Below are 14,135 nucleotides of genomic sequence, written 5' to 3' on the forward strand. Positions count from 1 at the left end.
AAAGTTCATTGCCCCTTGGTCCACTTCCCTACCTACCATAGCTGAGAGAAGCAAGAGAGACAGAGAGACGCCACAGCACCAATCCCACAGTCATGGAGTCTGTCTTGCTGTCCTCTACGGTCCTGCCATGAAACAGGCTGTGGAATCCATCTGCAGACCCCCCCTCATCCCCGCACCACCCACTCATCATTAGGGTGCAGTGGCTCTCCATTGCTTGCACGTGGTAGCGGTGAGAAGTTTATTTCCCTTTCTTAGGGAAATCGCATTTTCTACTTTGGAGACGTGATTCACTTTTCAGCGTGTGTACATCTAGCACGATTTGATTTTACTCTTACTCTCGAGATTGTCCCTTATGGGACCTACAGCCTCCAACCCTGCTGCCAGAGCCCTGCTCCCCTTTGTCCTCTTTCGGGCTTTGTGTGCTGCACCCTAGTGGTCACAGTGCGTTTCACACTCTGACTCTGCCCTGTGTCCTGGGAGCTGATGCTCCATCCTCTGTCTCTACACAACTATCTTAGCAGAACATGGAGAATGAGCAGGCCTGGGGATGGACTGGGCACTGCCTGTGTCTGTATGGAGGTGGCCACAGCCATGGATCCTGAGACTACCATGCTGTACAGACACCCAGGTGGGAAGGGGCTTGAACTCACAAACGCACAAACTGTGGACCACCCAAACAGTGAGAGGAAAACCATCTGCCACACACACAAACACACACATAGACACACACTCACACACAAACAGTGAGAGAGACACACACACAAACCAAGAGAGACACACACTCATTTCCCCAAGTTTCTGAGCAGGTTCAGTACTCTCAGCTGTGCTGAACAGCTCTCCTGCTTTGTGTGGTTGAGTGGAGCGGGCTGGTGATGTTGGTTAGGATGCTATATGTATCGCACCCTGTGGGGCTAGCTTCGCGGCCAGGAGACAGCTGACCAGGGACTCATGGCTGAGTCGGACGCAGTTCAATCTTTATTACCGGGCTAGCATCGAAAGACACAAACCCTAGGCCTCTCGGACCCAGAAGGCAATTCGATATATGTTTCATCAGAAGAGCAGCTGTATTGATACTCGCCAAGTAGGGTGCAAACAGGAAGTGACATAGAGTGGGTGGAGTGAAAAAGAATGCAAACCTGTGGTGGAAAAGAGGTGTGAGCAGGAGAGGGGGCAGAGCAAAAACAGAGTGCAAACCAGTGGGAAGAATCCAATGGCCGGCAGGCAGGGCGATTCCCACGTAACACAGTGATTGTTAACACATAGACCACAGCGTTAAGCAGTGCAACAGAAGGGGTTTTAGAAGCAGAATTTTAGAAGCAGACCGACACCTCCCTCCCCAGCTAATAGTAATGATGCCCTCAGACACCCGGCTGCTGGCTTCACTTCTTGGGAAAATGATGAAGATCCACTGTGATGGGGAGCACTTTACTCTCTCAGGCCCTTCTTTCTTCTGCCTGATTTTTGTAAGTCTGGTCTGCTGGCATGTTAGCATTGATTCATAGGTGCCTCCACCTACACTTGCAAGTATGAAGCAGAGAAGAGAAATCACCTATTGTGTGTACCACACTCAGGGTGCGTAACCATATAAATCATTGAAAACCCTTGGTTCCTTTCTTCGTTTCATGGTTTCTATTGAATTTTTCTCTTGCATTTCATTTCCTTTCATTCCATTTCATACTACTTCAGTTGATTCCACATTCCTTTGTTTCGTTTTCTTTTGTCTTATTTTCTTTTATTGTATTTCTTCCTCGCACATCAACAATTGGGCTCTGCAACTCTACTCCCAATCCCCTTCCACGGCCAGCCATCTTTTTCCATTTTATTGGATAGGACAGACAGCCAAAGAGAGAGGAGTTTGGAGGGAGGGAGGCAGGGAGAGCCAAAGAAAGTCACTTGCTCAGGAAGTGGACCCCTGCATGTGTGGACAGGTTCTCAAACCCACACCCCTGTGCAAGTCCTTGAGCTCTGAACAATGTGCACTGGACTCAGCGTGACACCACCCGGTCCCTACTCATTTCACTTGCAGGTTAAATTATCATATAAATCCAAGCACCCTAAGGACATGCATCTCAAATATTACAAAAGAAAATCTAGACAAGTTCTGTTGGAAAACCATTATCAATATACATTGTTAGATAATTTGTAGACACTATCAGCATTTGCTCTATTTTGAGAAGTAAACTTCTTTCCATAATAAGAAGGAGTAGTAATACCTGGCAATAACGTATAACCGTTGTAATAAAAATCACTCTGTCTTCTCTCTCTCTCTGATTAGACATTCCTCTCTCTCACTCTTTCTCTCTCTCCTTGTGTGTGTATGTGTGTGTGTTTGTATGTGTGTGGTGTGTGTGTGTATCTCATATGTCACTCTGTGTAACTTCTACTCTCAGCGTTCTATTTGAGCAGTTAAATATTCTTTGTAAAGAACTATCATAATCTCTGGAATGTCGGCATGAGATTGTACTTGACTATGCTCCCTGGATGAAGCCCATGATAGTCTTTGAGAGAAAGAACTGTTCTATCACATAATGATAGGAGACCTTAGCTTCATCAGACCTTGCACTGGCATGCTAGTGTTGCGAGAGAGAGAGAGAGAGAGAGAGAGAGAGATTGAGAGAGAGAGAATGACACTCCGGGACTCATGGACTGGGATGGGAATACAATGCTATCCTATATTGATCAGAGAAAAATGCCTTTGACATCTTCTGTCGAGAAAGTGGCAGTGGCTGCCGGGATAGACTGAGGGTGCTTCTTCTCGAGCAAGTGCTCTCTGGATTGGAGAGAACTCAACTGAGCCAAGCTATGCTCCTGCGTGGGAGAGGGATCAGGAACTCCTGCCGAGCTAGCATTGCAGAAGATAGACTCTGGCACTCTTGGAACCAACCGGAATGCAATCCCAAGTGTTTTTACTCCGAAAAGCAGCTTGTCTATATACTCGCCATGTAGGGTGGAAACAGGTTGTGACATCGAGAGGGTGGAGCCAAAAAAAGGCTGGTGGAGATCTGGTGTAGTAGGAGGGGGATGGGAGCAAACAGACATCGTGAATCAGTGGGGATTAAACCAATAGCATGGAGACAGGGTGGCTCTTAGTTATCAGTGGTTTATGTAAATAGACTGTAACTTTAAGTGGGATGAACCCAATGACCTGCAGGCATGCCAGTGCTTTGTTGAGCAGGGTTAGAGACAGAAGCTTTAAGCCGGAGGAGCTGGCATACTACCCAACAAGTGGGAAACGGAAATGGCTAGGAAAGGAGGTGGAGCACACACACACACACACACACACACACAAAGAGCACGTGGCTACCATAGTGGTTGTATGGCGAAGGATCTAACCCGTGGGGATTAAACCAATACACTGTAGGCAGGGCGGGCCTCATGCAAAACGGTGATTATGTCAATAGACAACAGCAATGCAAGGCAGGTGACCTGGTGGGATGACCTGAAGACGTCTTTAGAAGCAGAATAGGCCAAGGGAAAAATGATGACCAACATTGCACAACACTCAAGGAAAAGTGAACTGAAGCAGACCACCTTCTGGGAGAGAGGTAATGTGACCACAGTCACATTGCACACAGCGGGAAGAAAGATCATGCCAAAGCAGTCAGAGCACTGCTTAATACAGGCTTGCAGTGCTGCTGTGGATGGATGCTGCGACCTCAAGCCTCAGGCTGGAAAGTCTATGTGCATAATCGCTCGACTTTCTCCCCAGCCCAGAGAACTGACAGCTTTTGAAGGAACCCCCATGGGAGAGACCAATCCCTGCCAGCAGTGGGTCCAGATTCACAAGTGGTGAAGCATTTCTGCCAACGTTGCTCTGAATGTCTTCCACCTGGTCAGCCATTATCAAATACCTATCAATGATTTGGTGAATATCCTCGCTGAAATCTTCCATCATGACTGAATCATTACAGGGGACAGCAACAGTACTCCAACTTTGATACACGACATTACTCGGCACTAGGGCTTTGCTTTGAGCTCTCTTTTCTAAACCTGGAGCATGCATGCAGTCACTGGTCCTGGGAAACTCTCCATTCCAACCAAACTGATAGAAAGACTGCAAAGACATTACACAAAAGGTTCCCTACGCTCATAGGCTGAATTGGGTCCCTGGTCAAATCAATGGGGTTTGCAGTCAACAATTGTTACAAACATATGCCAGTTTGGGGGAGCTACTCTCTTCCCTGATCCAGCTTTCTTGCCCCATTTCCAGCCAGTACACCCTCTCTCCAGACAAGAGCCTGTGGCCACCTGCATATTAGATATGTGGCTCAGGCCACAATTAATTAAGTCATGGGTCCTTTGCATTATACCCAACATCGACTGCCACTCCCTGTTCAGGGCACCATTATGCTGGGCTGGCTTCACGGGTGGGAGACAGAGGATCAGGGACTCGTGGCTGAGCTGAGAAGCAGTATCTCTCTATTCATGGGGAAGGCCGCACAATCTAAGCGATCTAAACTATCTATAATCTCAATCCTGTCCTTATATATATATATACTCGCCAAGTAGGGTGGAAACAGGCTGTGAAGTTGAGACGGTGGAGTGAAAAGCCACTGGTGCAAATCAGGCTGTGCTACTAGACGGGGGGCGGAGCAAAAAAGACATCATGAATGAGTGGGGATTAAACAAATGCCCTGCAGGCTGGGCAGTGCTTAGTTAACAGTGGTTACGTAAATAGAATACAGTGTGAAGCAGGGGGGGATTAAAGCAATGGAACAAAAGGGGATTTAGAAGCATACCAACAATAGTCCTACTTGCTCTTTCCAAAACAGAGACTCCACATCTTCACTTGCACTACTCCAGCCTTTAGGTTCGTGGTTAATCAACTATTAGCTGTGCTTTTGATCGACCTTAACTCTTTTTCAGCCACCGGCTTCCACATAGTACCATCATGCCAAGCTGGATTTCTTTGGTAGAGGACCCCACCATGGGTCTTAGATCTCCACATGCCCAGATCCCTGCACCACTAGGGAAATTGACACAAAACCTGGGAGTATGCATCTACCTGGCAACACACATCATCTGTCGAGAAGCACTTTCAAAGGCCAGACCTTCCACCTTCTACACCCCCACAAGGATCCTGGGCCCATACTCTCTTAGGGTTAAAGAATAGGGAAGATTGCAAGGGCGGGATTGGATAGGGAGCTCTAGGGGTGGGAAAATTTAGGAAATGTACCCCTCCTAATCAATAGTCTTGACAATATTTCCACGTTATCAATAAGTTAAAAAAAAGTCCACTAATTTACACTGACTACCATGTCCCTAAAATACAATTCAAAAATCTGTACTATGACATAATCACAAGAGTCACTCGGTAGAATGCAGTTTTTAAGACATGAAAACACTGATGATAAAGGAAACAAAGGTTGAATCTGTGGCATGAGCAAAGGCCATAACTCACCCAGTTCTGATAGAAAAGAAGGAAACAGAAATGACATGAAACATAATAGGAATGTCAACAGAAGGTGTGCTAAACAACGACAGTCGAATTTCACTTCTCTTTCCAATGTAAAAAAATAGCTGTTGTCCAATACACAGTAGATGTCAAATCGTTGGAAGCAAATAGTAGGTTCTCTATGCCTAGACACTATGCCAGCATATTGCTGATGAGAATAGGGTGTGCATTAGAGAAGCCTGTGTCCAGGAGCCTGAGGGCATATAGAGGGGGATGTAGTGCAAAGCACAGAGTGGGTGTGTCTGTGAGGGGATTTCTATTGGCTCTAAGGAAACTGAGGGGGGGTATAAAAAGCCAGGTCAATGGGCTGTGTCTCAGTGCAGCCAGGAACAGAAGGAGTGAAGATGGCAGCGTTCAGTTCTCCTCAGGGTGAGTCTGGGCATCCAGGATGCAGGGGGACTGAGGGTTGTAGAGAGGGAACGACAGTGGACTCCCAACTAAGTCTCAAGTCTGACCAATTGGACTTGTTGGGCTCATCGGAGCCTATCTCCCCCACACCAGGAGTGTTGCCAATGCAGCAGAGCACCCTGAAGCAGAAGAGGCGAGAGCGCACTTTCTTCACAGAAGAACAGCTGCAAGAGCTTCGAGATTACTTTGAGCACAACAGGTACCCCAGGTTCTGCGAGCAAGAGGCCCTAGCACAGAAACTGAACCTCAAGGAGGACATCGTGAGGGTAAGACCTACCCCCCCACCAACATGCTGCTTCCCCTCTATTTTGGCCTACACCCAATGTGCCTCAGACAGGCTTCTAGTCGGCCCTGTACACCTAATGAGAGGCCAGACCCCCGAGCATCTTCACTGACCAGGCTTTAAGAACAAGGGCTCCATCCCCTTAGGGCACCCTCGAGAGTCTCTGAGGGTGCCCTCTACCAGTGTGGGAGAATCGAACCCAGAATCCCAGCCCAGCCCAGACCCAGAGAGTCTCTGATATTGAACTCCAGTGCCGGCAAGCACTGAAGCCACCCCCAGGACCATCCTGGAGCAGAGCTGAAGCAGGGAAGCTTCCAACTCTTTCAAGACTCAGGGCTTCTGCCCTGCATGGGGGGGGGTATTTTTCGACACACATATTTGTGTGTGTGTGTGTGTCTCTGTGTGTGTGTGCTCCTAGGGAAGTATCAATAAGCATCATAGTCTTGTGGCTTTCGCAGGCTACATGTTCCTCCCCTATTTCTGTAAAGAATGGTACAATACTTAATATCTCGCACTGTTCTCAGGGGAGGTCATACTTAGAATTGTTTTTGACTTTTCTGAGGGCTCTTTCTATCATTAATCTTCTATGTGGGGCATACAGATCTTTGCCTAGTTGTGGGCCACTGCTCATCTAGATCTGGTAACGTTTAACTATTAATCTTTCTTTGTTTCGATACGTCAACTTGTACCTGGGAGGCCTCAATCTCTGCATTCTTTCTTTCTTTTTTTTTTTTTATCCTCCAGGGTTATTACTGGGCTCAGTGCCTGCACCATGAATCCACCACTCCTGGAAGCCATTTTTCCCCCTTTTGTTGCCCTTGTTGTAGCTTCGTTGTGGTTATTATTATTGCCCTTGTTGATGCAATTCGTTGTTGGATAGGACAGAGAGATATGGAGAGAGGAGGGGAAGACAGAGAAGGGGAGAGAAAGATAGACACCTGCAGACCTGCTTCACCGCCTGTGAAGAGACTCCCCTGCAGGTGGGGAGCCGGGGGCTCGAACCGGGATCCTTACGCTGGTCCTTGCGCTTTGCGCCACATGCGCTTAACCCACTGCGCCAATGCACGACACCCCTCTGCATTCTTTCTTTGAGGGGCAGGTCATAAGATGACTTCTTTCGTCCGTCTATGTGGACCCACTTTCATAATATAACTTTCTAATATGCCCCTGTGTAAGGGAGAGGGGGTGCTACAGACTCTCCCTTCCCACCAGGCACTGCCAAAGTGTTATGAATCAATTGTGACAGTATAATTATTTGTAACAATAATGGGGGGAGAATGCGTCGTCCCAATTCTCACCCTTTCTGCCCAGCTTCCGGGAAGTCTGAATGCAGGTCCAGAGGAGATGACGGTGTCAGGATCCCTGGCGAACTTGATGGGGTGCCTCACGCATCTGACGTCACCCTTGATGGTAAAGCCAGGCCGGCCTGCACTGCACAGACTGCCATGGTCTAACAGACCACACCTTAGGCTCTCCAGGAGCTGGAGACTCCCTGGAGACTGGCCCTCAACAGAACCCTAAGGGAAGAAAGAGACTGTCCCCTCTCCATTCAGGAACGTTCCAGAGTCATCAGGGAGTCAGTGCTTCTGACAGTCTCGTGTTTGGACACTGCATGTGCTTAGGCCTCTCACACAGCCCTTGCGTCCGTCCTTTCTCTGCAGGTTTGGTTTAAGAACCAGCGCGCCAAGCTCTTGAGAGCAAAGAGCAAAGCCCCAGGACCAGCACAGGGGCTGGCAGTGCACCAGCCCATCACCACAAATCCTGCTGTCCTCCAGTCTCCAGTGGCCCCTACAACCGACAACCCAAGCGCCGAGTGCTCAGCTCCTGCTGCTTGGGTGAAAATCCAGAAGGCCACCCCCGTTGCCCCAGCCCCTCCCTGCATGGGGCAGACCAAGACCCAGAGGAAGCGCACGTTCTTCACTCAACAACAGCTGCAGGGGCTCAAGAGCTCCTTTCAGCACAACCAGCACCCAGGCTATGGAGAGATCCTGGCCTTGGCACAGAAGCTGCAGCTGAAGGAGGACCGAATCTCCGTAAGTATGCACACTGCCCTCTCCCCTCGGGCCCCAACCCACACACCCTCAGTATCACCCAGTAGGTGACAGCCACCTCCAGAGACCCCCAGACAGGCAGCTGAGAGCCCAACCCAATGAAACAGTCCCTTGTCAAAGAGTCCCCGCAGTGCAGTCAACACTGGGCGTCTCTAATCTCATACAGCCCATGGTCTCCGTAGGAAACACAATAGTTGGATGAGGTCTCTGAGTCCAACTCGCAGGGCTTCTCCATAGAGAGCCTCTTGGGAGACATAGCCTGGACCAGAGTACTGAGGATTGAGTTCTGCCTCCTCTCCCCAGGGCTCAGGGCTCAGGGCTCCAGTTAGGATGAAAGTGTAGGGGTGAGGGGAGGGGGGAAGCTGGCTCTCTCAGAGCACATTCTGGAACCCGGGTTCCTGTGAGCCCAGGCCTCTCACACACTCTTTGTATCCTTACTCTGCAGGTGTGGTTCTCCAACCAGAGGGCCCGGGCAAAGGACAAGTCGACGACTCAGCCTCAAGGCCTTCAGGATACCCATGTTTATGTCCCAGCAATGACCCCCACTGATGGACGTCCCCTGAGGCAAACTGCTGCTGTGCCCCAAAGCCCTGGATGCCAGGTTTCAGATGAGCCCATGGTTTCATTGGACCCAGCACCTGCCTGCGGCTCCAGAGCCATACCATCAACTCCAGACCCTGCAGGCCCCACCAGCACAGAGTGCCTGGAACCCAACAGTGGCAGTACCCCATTCTGGGGCCCTGAGAACACAGTGGACCCTTCTCCATCGCCATCCACCGCCTATCCTGTGGACCCCTCGGACCTACGGTTGTTACCGCCAGATAACCAGCTACTCTACAAGGAAATCGACGACCAGCTGGAATACTATGATTTGGACTCCCGCCTCCCCTCCTCAGTTGAGAACCCTGACATAGCGGATGAGAGAGCTTCTTGCCCGCAGGAGGCTGACACCCTGGGCCTTGGAGATGTGCAGAGCCCATATGCCCACGGCTTGTGCTGGCCTTTCACCCCAGCATTGGCCCCTTCCCCTGTGGAGCCTGCCTTCTCAGCTGCCCCAATGGCCTGTGGTCTCACTCTGCTCAGCCCTGTGGCCAGCTGCTCCACCCAGGAGCCCAGTCTCTCTATGCAAGGCCAGGCCTTCGGGGCGCCTTCGCAGGGAGCACAGGCATACCCTACCCCTGAGTGCAAGGAAGAGGACACCCCGAGGCCACTCCTCCCCCTGATCCCACTTGTCTTCCCAGAGCTCCTGCCCGACATCCAAGACGAACACATCTTTGACTACTTCTGGGAGCAGAAATAGTCTGCTGGGTTCTCAGGGGAACCCTACATTCCCCTGACCTAGACACCTGAACAACCCAGTGACAGCTGCCCCTGTGCTCATGAACCCCAGGTGACTGGACCCCAGAACGACCTGATCGGAAACCTGGGAGGGAGGCCTTGCCACTCCCATGAAGACATGTTATCTCAGGCTACTTCAGGCAGGGCTTCTCCTGGTGTCCCACCTAAGCAAGGCCTAGCCAGTCCTGGGGACACCGTGGACGACTCCCTTCTACCTGGAGACCCTGGACATCGTCTCAGCCTGAGATCTCTGCCCACGGAACTTTGTCATGACCCCATCATCCACTCAGTCGTCCTCTGAACCCCAACCCCAGGAGGGAGTGCACAGTATGGACTAGAAGAACGGAAACCTGCCTGACTTGGGCTGCCGCCCTGTTTGAGGACTTCCTCAGAGCAAGGCCTCTTCCTCACAGGGGAGCTCTTTCCATGAGCACCCTGGGGAGGGGCCCCATGGGCTACCTGGAACCTCTGAGCTCTGCCTTCTCCCACCAGGTGCTGACTGACATCTGGCCCTTTCTGGGATTTGAAGGGCGCTGCGGGGGGGTGGGGGGGTTGACTCATGGACTTGCTTGTTTGCCTGTACCACACAGTCTCCAGTGCCTCTGAAACACTCACAGCTCTTTGACTGTGATTGGTTGCTACTGTGATTGAAACTCAAAATCCGGTGCTTGGGGAAGGTGGAGGGGAGGGGGTAACTGTGGAGGCAAATGCCACTCCTCTCAGACACTCATGTCCATGTAGTGTGTTGATTTTACCATCTGTTTTGTGCTGAGAACTCAGTTCACGTTCCACTTGTTTCCCTTGTCTCTTGTCCAGACATTGGAGTGATCAACACTGACTGATAGGTCAACTCAATAAAGTTTTGAACATAAACGGCTGTGTTCATTGTGTCTCTTTCCTTGACTCCACCTGGAAATAGTCCCAGGATCTGGATCTGCAGGTTGAGCCCCCAGCTCGGTATCAACACCTTCTCCCCCTCGCTGGGTGGTTAGGCTTCTTGCATTTATGGCGGCTCTGTGGTTGTTGTGTGTACTACTGCACATGAAACTGAGCTTTCTCCACATCCCCCACCCCTTTCTTCTCCAACACCCATGCTCAGCTGTCAGCATCAGATCCTAAGGTCCCAAACCTCTGTTTCTTCTGGTTTCACAATAAGGATTTATACCCATTAGTCTGCCATTTGCAAAAGTTCATTGCCGCTTGGTGCACTTCCCTACCTACCATAGCTGAGAGAAGCAAGAGAGACAGAGAGACGCCACAGCACCAGTCCCACAGGCATGGAGTCTGTCTTGCTGTCCTCTACGGTCCTGCCATGAAACAGGCTGAGGAATCCATCTGCAGACCCCCCCTCATCCCCGCACCACGCACTCATCATTAGGGTTCAGTGGCTCTCCATTGCTTGCAAGTGGTAGCGGTGAGAAGTTTATTTCCCTTTCTCAGGGAAATCGCATTTTCTACTTTGGAGACGTGATTCATTTTTTAGCATGTGTACATCTAGCACGATTTGATTTTACTCTTACTCTCGAGATTGTCCCTTATGGGACCTAAAGCCTCCAACCCTGCTGCCAGAGCCCTGCTCCCCTGTGTCCTCTTTCGGGCTTTGTGTGCTGCACCCTAGTGGTCACAGTGCCTTTCACTCTCTGACTCTGCCCTGTGTCCTGGGAGCTGATGCTCCATCCTCTGTCTCTACACAACTATCTTAGCAGAACATGGAGAATGAGCAGGCCTGGGGATGGACTGGGCACTGCCTGTGTCTCTATGGAGGTGGCCACAGCCATGGATCCTGAGACTACCATGCTGCACAGACACCCAGGTGGGATGGGGCTTGAACTCACAAACGCACAAACTGTGGACCACCCAAACAGTGAGAGGAAAACCATCTGCCACACACACAAACACACACATAGACACACACTCACCCACAAACAGTGAGACAGACACACACACAAACCAACAGAGACACACACTCCTTTGCCCAAGTTTCTGAGCAGGTTCAGTACTCTCAGCTGTGCTGAACAGCTCTCCTGCTTTGTGTGGCTGAGTGGAGCAGGCTGGCGATGTTGGTTAGGATGCTATCTGTATCCCTCCCTGTGGGGCTAGCTTCGCGGCCAGGAGACAGCTGACCAGGGACTCATGGCTGAGTCGGACGCAGTTCAATCTTTATTACCGGGCTAGCATCGAAAGACACAGACCCTAGGCCTCTCGGAGCCAGAAGGCAATGTTGGTATGCATGAGACCCCTTCTGTTTCATTTGGTTTAAATCCCCCCTGCTTAACACTATTCTATTTACATAACCACTTCATTCTATTTATATAACCGCTGTTAACAAGTACCTCCCTCCAGGGCATTGGTTCAATCCCCACTGTTTCATGATATGTTTTTGCTCCACCCCCCCTCCTTGTCACACCCTGATCCTCTCCTTGTCACACTCTGATTGTCACCAGTCACTTTTCTCTCCACCCTCTCTATGTCACACCCTGTTTCCACCCTACTTGCCAAGTATATATAAAGACAGCATTGTGAGTTTTAGAGTATTTTACCTTGAGTTTAGCTTAGCTCGTCTTAGATTGTGCTGCATCCTGCATGAATAAAGAGATACTGCCTACAGCTAAGCTATGAGTCCCTGGTCGTCTGCTACCCGCCCGTGAAGCCAGCCTGGTGAAAACAACATAACCCAGCGAAAACGACAAGGCAATTCGATATATGTTTCATCAGAAGACCAGCTTTACTGATACTCGCCAAGTAGGGTGCAAACAGGAAGTGACATAGAGTGGGTGGAGTAAACAAGAATGCAAACCTGTGGTGGAAAAGAGGTGTGAGCAGGAGAGGGGGCAGAGCAAAAAGAGAGTGCAAACCAGTGGGAAGAAACCAGTGGCCGGCAGGCAGGGCGATTCCCACGTAACACAGTGATTGTGACATAGACCACAGCGTTAAGCAGTGCAACAGAAGGGGTTTTAGACGCAGAAGTTTAGAAGCAGACCGACACCTCCCTCCCCAGCTAATAGTAATGATGCCCTCAACACCCGGCTGCTGGCTTCACTTCTTGGGAAAATGATGAAGATCCACTGTGATGGGGAGCACTTTACTCTCTCAGGCCCTTCTTTCTTCTGCCTGATTTTTGTAAGTCTGGTCTGCTGGCATGTTAGCATTGATTCATAGGTGCCTCCACCTACACTTGCAAGTATGAGGCAGAGAAGAGAAATCACCTATTTTGTGTACCACACTCAGGGTGCGTAACCATATAAATCATTAAAAACCCTTGGTTCCTTTCTTCGTTTCATGGTTTCTATTGAATTTTTCTCTTGCATTTCATTTCCTTTCATTCCATTTCATAGTACTTCAGTTGATTCCACCTTCCTTTGTTTTGTTTTCTTTTGTCTTATTTTCTTTTATTGTATTTCTTCCTCTCACATCAACAATTGGGCTCTGCAACTCTACTCCCAATCCCCTTCCACGGCCAGCCATCTTTTTCCATTTTATTGGATAGGACAGACAGCCAAAGAGAGAGTAGGTTGGAGGGAGGGAGGCAGGGAGAGCCAAAGAAAGTCGCTTGCTCAGGAAGTGGACCCCTGCATGTGTGGACAGGTTCTCAAACCCACACCCCTGTGCAAGTCCTTGAGCTCTGAACAATGTGCACTGGACTCAGCGTGACACCACCCGGTCCCTACTCATTTCACTTGCAGGTTAAATTATCATATAAATTCAAGCACCCTAAGGACATGCATCTCAAATATTACAAAAGAAAATCTAGACAAGTTCTGTTGGAAAACCATTATCAATATACATTGTTAGAGAATTTGTAGACACTATCAGCATTTGCTCTATTTTGAGAAGTAAACTTCTTTCCATAATAAGAAGGAGTAGTAATACCTGGCAATAACGTATAACCGTTGTAATAAAAATCACTCTCTCTTCTCTCTCTCTCTGATTAGACATTCCTCTCTCTCACTCTTTCTCTCTCTCCTTGTGTGTGTATGTGTGTGTGTTTGTATGTGTGTGGTTTGTGTGTGTATCTCATATGTCACTCTGTGTAACTTCTGCTCTCAGCGTTCTATTTGAGCAGTTAAATATTCTTTGTAAAGAACTATCATAATCTCTGGAATGTCAGCATGAGATTGTACTTGACTATGCTCCCTGGATGAAGCCCATGGTAGTCTTTGAGAGAAAGAACTGTTCTATCACATAATGATAGGCGACCTAAGCTTCATCAGACCTTACACTGGCATGCTAGTGTTGCGAGAGAGAGAGAGAGAGAGAGAGAGAGAGAGAGAGAGAGAGAGATTGAGAGATAGAGAATGAGACTCCGGGACTCATGGGATGGGATGGGAATACAATGCTATCCTATATTGATCAGAGAAAAATGCCTTTGACATCTTCTGTCAAGAAAGTGGCAGTTGCTGCCGGGATAGACTGAGGGTGCTTCTTCTAGAGCAAGTGCTCTCTGGATTGGAGAGAACTCAACTGAGCCAAGCTATGCTCCTGCGTGGGAGAGGGATCAGGAACTCCTGCCGTGCTAGCATTGCAGAAGATAGACTCTGGCACTCTCAGAAATCAACCGGAATGCAATCCCAAGTGTTTTTACTCCGAAAAACAGCTTGTC

This window comes from Erinaceus europaeus, chromosome 2 (genome assembly GCF_950295315.1).
Source record: "Erinaceus europaeus chromosome 2, mEriEur2.1, whole genome shotgun sequence".
Lineage (NCBI taxonomy): Eukaryota > Metazoa > Chordata > Mammalia > Eulipotyphla > Erinaceidae > Erinaceus > Erinaceus europaeus.